The 7,500-nt window shown below is 38.7% G+C and overlaps 1 protein-coding gene across 1 annotated transcript in view; it reads right to left on the bottom strand.

Annotated features, from left to right (window-relative positions):
• Positions 1-990, bottom strand: part of LOC106874346 (uncharacterized) — a 96,595-nt gene extending 95,605 nt beyond the window's left edge. Inside the window, exon 1 of the mRNA XM_089338537.1 lies at positions 768-990. The gene's annotated coding sequence lies outside the window, so the exon portion shown is untranslated. The remainder of the gene's footprint in view (positions 1-767) is intronic.
• Between the last annotated feature and the right edge of the window lie 6,510 nt (positions 991-7,500).

Genomic DNA, 7,500 nt, shown 5'->3' with positions numbered 1-7,500 from the left:
GAGGTGGTGGTGGTGGTGGTGGTAGTGGTGGTGATGGGATGTGGTCGTGATGGTGACATGTAGAACGTGGTGTTGTTTTTGTTACAGATATTGATGGTTGTCGGGGCTAGGGGTGGGTGGATGGGTGGGTAGCAGTGACGTTGTGTTGGTAGAAATGGTGGCGGTGTCGATGTTGTTAAGTGTTGTGATAATTATTTTGTATACATCGTAGTCATATTGTGGTTGTTCTTAATGGTGTTGTTGATGGTAGTGGTGACGGTGGTGGTAGTAGTGGTGGTAGTAGTTTTAAAGGTGATGTGTTGATCGTTGTGATGACGATGATGATGATGTTGTGCTGTTGTTATTCTTAATGCTGGTGATGATAGTAATGATGGTGGTGGTGGATTGGTGGCGGAACTAGACGCCTGCGTGGTGTGGATGCAGAATCTGCTAGATGTCGTTGTGGTCAGCACTCGTCCAGAGACCTGTGCTCCGTAGAAATCTCGTTCAAATTCTTCCAGTCTTCGAGTAGTTATACCATGACGGAATCAAACAACAACAGTAATAACAATAACAACAACGTCAAGTATAATGATGATGATGATTGTAAACACTAGTAGTAGTAGTAGCTAACGGTGTGTTGTGGCGCGAATGTTGCAAAACAGGTAAAAAAAATCATAAAGAAAACAAGAAATCGTCAAAGCTAATTGAAACAAAATAAAACAAGGACGATAACAACCGCAATAATAATAATAATAATAACAATAATAACAACAGTAATGACTAACCTGGAAATATCGATGTTGTGGTTTCGTTCCAAAGGAGGAAAACGGTAAGAAGATGCCAGATGGAAGCGGACCGAATAACTAATGGGAGGTAGACCAAAGAGGGAGAGAAGGAGGAGGAGGCGGAAGATGATAAGAAAGAGGGGAAAGGAGGAGGAGGAGGGGTAGGCAGAGAGTAAGAGGTGGCGGTATTGTTGTCGTTGGCTTGCTTTGCAGCAACAGTAGTAGCAATAGTTGTTGTTGTTGTTGAGGGGGGGTAGAAGAAAGACGAGATTTGAAGGTAGTAGGAGGTAATGGCGGCAATTGTGAAAAAAAAAGAACAAAAACAAAGATGTAGAAAAGAAACACGAAGAGGAGAGTGAGTAGAAGGGTGAGGAGCAAAGAAGACTAAGAGGAATGGTCGGAGGTGCTGAATGTGAAGCAGCAAGAAATGTAGAGAAGTGGGAGAGGGAGGGAGAGAGACGGAATGGATAGTGAGAAGAGAGAAATATAAAGAGGACGAATAAGCGGAAGTTGTGGTAGGAGGAAGAGAAAGAGTGGCAGAGAGAGAGAAAGCAAGAAAGTAAAGTGAAAGTGAAACTAGAAATATCAGTTCTGTATATGTAAGTGGGTGTGTCTGTGTCACTGTATGCAGTGTGTGCGTGTGTGTCTGTGCGTGTCTGTACAAGCATGGCTGTTTATACCTACGGCCAGGTGTGTGTGTCAGTGTGTACGTATATGTGCGGGTGTGTGTTTGTATGTGAGTGATCTTGTGTGAGTGTTAACATGGTGGGTGTGTGCATGCGCGTGTGTAGTGTGTGAGAATATTATATGTTTGTGCATGTGTGAATACGTCGGCATGTGTGTCTGTGTGTTCGAGCATGACTGTCTATATTCAGGTGTGTGTGTGTGTGTGTAACTGTGTGCGTGCGAGTAAGAGTGGTGGAAATTGGAATGAACGTGAAAAGACGGTGTGAAGATAAACCAAGCTAAATATATCACAAAGATGTGTATGTATGCTTGTCTGTGTGTGTGTGTGTGTGTGTATATCAATATATATATATATGTGTGTGTGTGTGTGTATAGATACATACATACACACTTGTTTGCGAATATATATATATGTGTGTGTGTGTGTGTGTGTATTTGCGTGTGTACAGCTGGAAATATGTGTGAATATGTAAATAATAATGTGCTACACCTTCCATTTAACTACACATTTAAACACATATACACACACACATATATATATAAATATATATATATGTACATGTATGTATACATACATGTATGTATATATATATATATATATATATACACACACACACACACACATATATATATATATGCACATACTCATTGAAGTATGCATCTTTAAATGTTAGTCTTCTTGAAAGGTGTTTAATTAATTCTAAGAATTATCATCTGTACACGTTAACTATACAAAAACATGCACACATACACACCTACACAGGCATATATCTGTGTGCATACATACGTTTGTCTTAATGTTGATATAGATATATAGATAATGTACATCGATACATCTGTGTGTTTGCGTGTGACGACAAAAGGTTTTTGGTATATACTGACTAATAAATAAATTATTTTTATCTAGCTATCTTTCAGTCTGTCTGCAAATATATCTATCTGTCCAAATTTTTCGTACACAAGCCTACACGTGTGCGCGCGCGCGCGCGCACACACACACACACACAGTTATTTAAGAAATATTGATTACGGTCGAAGTAATCTTCTCTGATGAGGACTATCGAGGCCGGAAAGTGTTATGAGTTGTCTCCCATAGTTCAGATTTAGTTCCCGCAGCTAATTAATTTTAATTGATTAAATAATGAAATTGTCTCTCTTCACTTTTCTTCATCAGAATCAGTCATTCCGATAAACCTATTCTCATTAACCAGATTGTTTATCTGTGTGTGTGTGTGTGTGTGTGTGTGTGTGTGTGTGTGTGTGTGTTGTCTCTTCAAACTCTGTTGGAGTCGTGTATTGTCGTGACATGATGTGCTCCGACGATCTAAACCTGGTGAACCCATTTTATAGAGAGAAAGTAAGAGAGAGAGAAGGAGGAGAGAGAGGTAAAAGAAAAGAGAGGTAAAAGAAGAGAGAGTGGAAGAGGAGTAGGAGGTGAGGATTGGTTGGAAAGAGGTGAAGAAGCGAGCGACCGCCGTACAAAGCTGATATCATACATTTACTGTCAGTGACTCGTGATGAAAGCAAACTCAACTTCGCTGGTTTGATTTGAAGTTTCCGTGTCGTCTGCCAACTTCCCCAGCTGCCCCTAATAATTCGACCTGGAATGGTTGAGATTTTGTTTGTACCCCCTTTTATATGTATTCCTGTTACCATATATGGATCCAGTCGTTTGGCGTTTTTCTTTTTCTCCGCACATTATATTGAATATCAAGTGAAACATATTAACATTGTGGCCTCTTCGTGCTTTTGGAATTTCAACACCAATGGCATCTCTACCGACGGCTTTGCATATGATCATTCCTTTCAATTTGTTATTTCTTTGTATGGTACCCTCTCTTTATCTTTTCTGGTACGTGTTTATGTTTTCCGCCTCCATTTCACCGAATAGCATGATAAAGATCTAATATTTTACTTGAAGTTAGCTTCTATTCGTTACCTTTTGTCTTGTAGATTTCTGTCCCGTAGAATTTTGGGAACTGATCTGTTTCTCATTTCTTCTTGTTTGTGTAATATTTTGGTCTGAAAATATCGTCTGTTTTCTGCTATATTTCTGTTCCTGATTGTTCCACTTTACGTACAAACAATCTCTTATATCTAAGGCTAGAGACATTGCCTTTTTTAACGATATTGCCTCAAATAAGTCTTGGACCCTACTGTAGAGGAAGGGACTTCAAAGAAGGAATATAAGGGGCCTACAAATTCCACAGATATCGATTGACAGGAAGCTTAAAAGAGTGAATATCAAAGATCAGCGAAAAACTAAGCGATGGCAATGAGTTCCAAGGAGTAGTTCGAGGAAAGAATTTGTTGGAATAAACAGACATACCTAAGAGGAAGCGGGTGATAGGTTTAAAAGTCTTGACAGAGGGTACTCTACCAGAAAGCTCATCAGAGCAACGACCATGGACATACTTAAAGACACAGCAAAGACATATTTTGACATGGGTCAAAGACTCCAGCCTAACAGAAAAGAAAGAACCTTCCATGGTAACTGGATTCTGAATCCGATTTCGAACAGGCTGACAGAATAAGTGCAGGAACGAAATGTGCTTAGGGTGGCTGAGAACCCAGGTCCAACCCAAGATGTACAAAACGTTTTGATTGCCCCCACCTCAAAAATAATTTAGGGAATGCGCAGGAGTGGCTGTGTGGTAAGAAGCTTGCTTCTCACCCAGATGGTTCCGGATTTTAGTCCCACTGCATGGTACCTTCTACTATAGCCCCAGGCCGACCAAAACCTTGTGAGTAGATTTGGTAGACGGAAACAGAAGGAAGCCCGTTATATATATATATATATATATATATATATATATATACACACCTTTTGCTCACCTTGTAAGTAACTATATATATATATATATATATATATATATATATATATATATATATATATATATATATATATATATAATTTCTTTGTCGTCCCACTCGCTTGACAACCGATGTTGGTGTGTTTACATCCCCGTAACTTAGCGGTTCTGCAAAAGAGACCGATAGAATAAGTACTAGGCTTACAAAAAAATATTTCCTGGGGTCAATTTGATCGATTAAAGGCGGTGCTCCAGAATGGCTGCAGTCAAATGACTGAAACAAGTAAAAGAGTAAAAGAATTTTAGAAATGCAAGCTCCCCCCCTGCGCCCCCTGTCCCCGAGCCCATGGCCTATACTGCTTGTTTTCCAACTTGTAAAGTCGCCGTTTCTTCTGTTAGTCTGTTGTTCTTTCAAACTCACACACACATTCACACATACATTATCCACGTCATCTGCCTCAAGCTAAAGCAAAGAGATGCGAAGTTACCCCGTCCCCCCACCATACTTGCGAACCAAATCTTTATTGATAATTTTGTTCACATCAAATCGTCGTGTTGCCTTTTTTTTTTAATGTAATTAAAAATACGCCCTCTAATTGTTTTACAGTGGTTGTGCACACAGATTGGCATTGTGTGCAAATTTTGTCTTTTTTTTGCCAAGTATGTGTGCATCCATGCGAGTAATCATCACTAAATAAATTCAATTTAAAAAGAATTCGATTTCATCTTGGAAATTTCTTTTAAATAGCCATTGCCGAAATTCCTTCAATTTATGAAAAAAAAAATCGATTACATTTTAAGAGCCCTGTGTACACAAGCACCCGGCTTAGAGAGAACTCTGATTCTGACGCCATCTTAGTCGTATACTCCAGTGCTTTTTCTGATGAAGATTCTCGTTGTCCAGTGAAACCCATGAGCCCCAGGAGTGGAGCAGAGTATTTGTTAGCGTGAGGGCATATTACAAAAAAAAAAAAAATGAAAGCAAAGAAAATAAAAAACCGCATCGGACTTAGCCCTCGCTTCTTTGGTTTCCCAAGACCAAATATTCCTGAAACGTTTGGATAGTTCTGGCATTGGTCTTCGCATACTTTACCAATGAAATTCTGCAATGATTATGCCAACGTGGTTTCATAGCAACCGGATTATTTTTATATGAACGTCACCAGACTATTTATCCAACGCTTCGTCATCCGAGCATTTTTAGCTCATTACTCTTTTCTACAGTCACATATACACATGCAAACATACACACATACGCATATTCAGACACGCATATGCATATTCATACACACACATTATATATATATATATATATATATATATATATATATATATATATATATATATAGATAGATAGATAGATAGATAGATATTCAGAGCTGTGTTTATATTTGTACAAACTCGTACATATTTAAGTGTATATAATTATTGATGGAAATTTAACTAACATTTACAGAGCAGATTCAAAAAATTGAGCATCTACACGTTCATTCTCTGTTTCTCTGTCGTGTTACAAAAGCCAACGCCTGATCGATGCCTTGTGAGTTAATTTGCTTGACGGAAACTGGTGGAAGCCCGTCGTCTACAAATATATACGTGGGGTGGCTGTGTGTGTGTGACTTTGTCCACCACCCGTTACTTGACAACTGGCGTAGGTTTGTTTATGTTCCCATAATATAAAGGTTCTGCAGAAGAAGCCGATGGTATATGTACCATATTTAAAACATAAGTACTGGAGTCGGTTTCTTCGACTAAAGGCCCTTCGAAGCGGTTCCCCAGCGTGACCGCAGTTCATTGACAGAATGTTATGTCTGTTTAATCACCATGAGCTGTTATCAGAATTTCTAATGTTTAACATTTATACAGACATCAGAAGTTTTGCGCTGTCGAGGCGGAATTTGTGGTGAGGTTTCTAGTGAAAAAAACCTGTCTCTTAAGCATATATTGAGCTGTGCTATCTTGAGGCACGCTGAATTGTTGCACAGGGGACCTCACTGGTTCAACCTCAATCGATGAACAGCGTTAATGGATTTTCGACCCTTATTTGGGTTTCATTAGGTGTGTCTATTTCACTTGACGAATCCCAGAGAAAAAAATAGCTTCTTGTAGTTTCAGATGGCTGGGGTTACAAAGCTGCATCCTCTAAGCGTTTGACTGTTTAATAGCAGAGGTCTGGGTATGCTGTGAATCTCCTTGCAATAATTAAATATTATGAGCCCTGAAACATTATTTTGCCTATGGATCTCACAGATCTAGGGTCTCATTGCTAATGTATATATACTTTGACTTCCTCTCAATACATATATACGACAGTCCCTACCTCAGCATTGGTTTATCCCGGGTAAAGAGCTATAAAGTTATTAAGAATGTCCTGTTCTAGTGATAGTGTCATCTTTGTATTCTTTGAAGTTGACCGCAGTGTCTTCCATTACGAAACATTTTCGATGTTGATGTTGAGGGATGCTACAAGTCTGGGATGAGATGGCTAAAGTTTCAACTAGATGGCGGTAGTGTTAGTGATACGTCACATGACGTGTGCTATGATTTTTTTTTGTTTTTTTTTGCTAGTTCCAGCCCGATTTTCGGCCATGTTGGGACGCTGCCTGTTCAATAAAACTTCAACTCGCGTTAATAAAAGCTAAAAGTGATGTTGTTGTGCTTGGCTGAATATTTTATCTTTAAATTTGGATTGTGAGTCAAATATGGATATCGATATTTGCTATTTACATACATAAATCTATCAACACACACACAAACACACATTCACACGCACACTTTCTTTCTTTCATTCATACACACACACACACGCACTCATACATACGTACACATATACACATACTCACTCACTCTCCTTCTCTCTCTCTCTCTCTCTCTCATTCATACACAGGCACTTGTACATACACGCTACACACACACTAGCAAAACAAAGAAAATTATGTTAGACATCAAAAAGAGACAAAACTAAAATATTTTGGAAGATTAATAGTTTTTTTTAAAAATGGTTTACTGGAATTGTTAATGAAAGGCTGAATAAATAAGAAAAAAATGGAAGGAAACAAAAACCAAGAATTAAGTAAACTCGAAATAACAAGAATTGGACACGACTCAAGATATAGTGAGAGCACGAGATAAAAAAATCCATGGTGTTCATCTTGCTGAGAGGTCGAGACTAACCTTGATTATATGTACGAGTGTATGTGTGTGTATGTGTATGAACGTGTATGTGTGTGTAT

Source organism: Octopus bimaculoides, chromosome 20 (assembly GCF_046866305.1).
Source record: "Octopus bimaculoides isolate indiv1 chromosome 20, ASM4686630v1, whole genome shotgun sequence".
NCBI lineage: Eukaryota > Metazoa > Mollusca > Cephalopoda > Octopoda > Octopodidae > Octopus > Octopus bimaculoides.
This window is presented reverse-complemented; position numbering and strand designations above follow the sequence as displayed.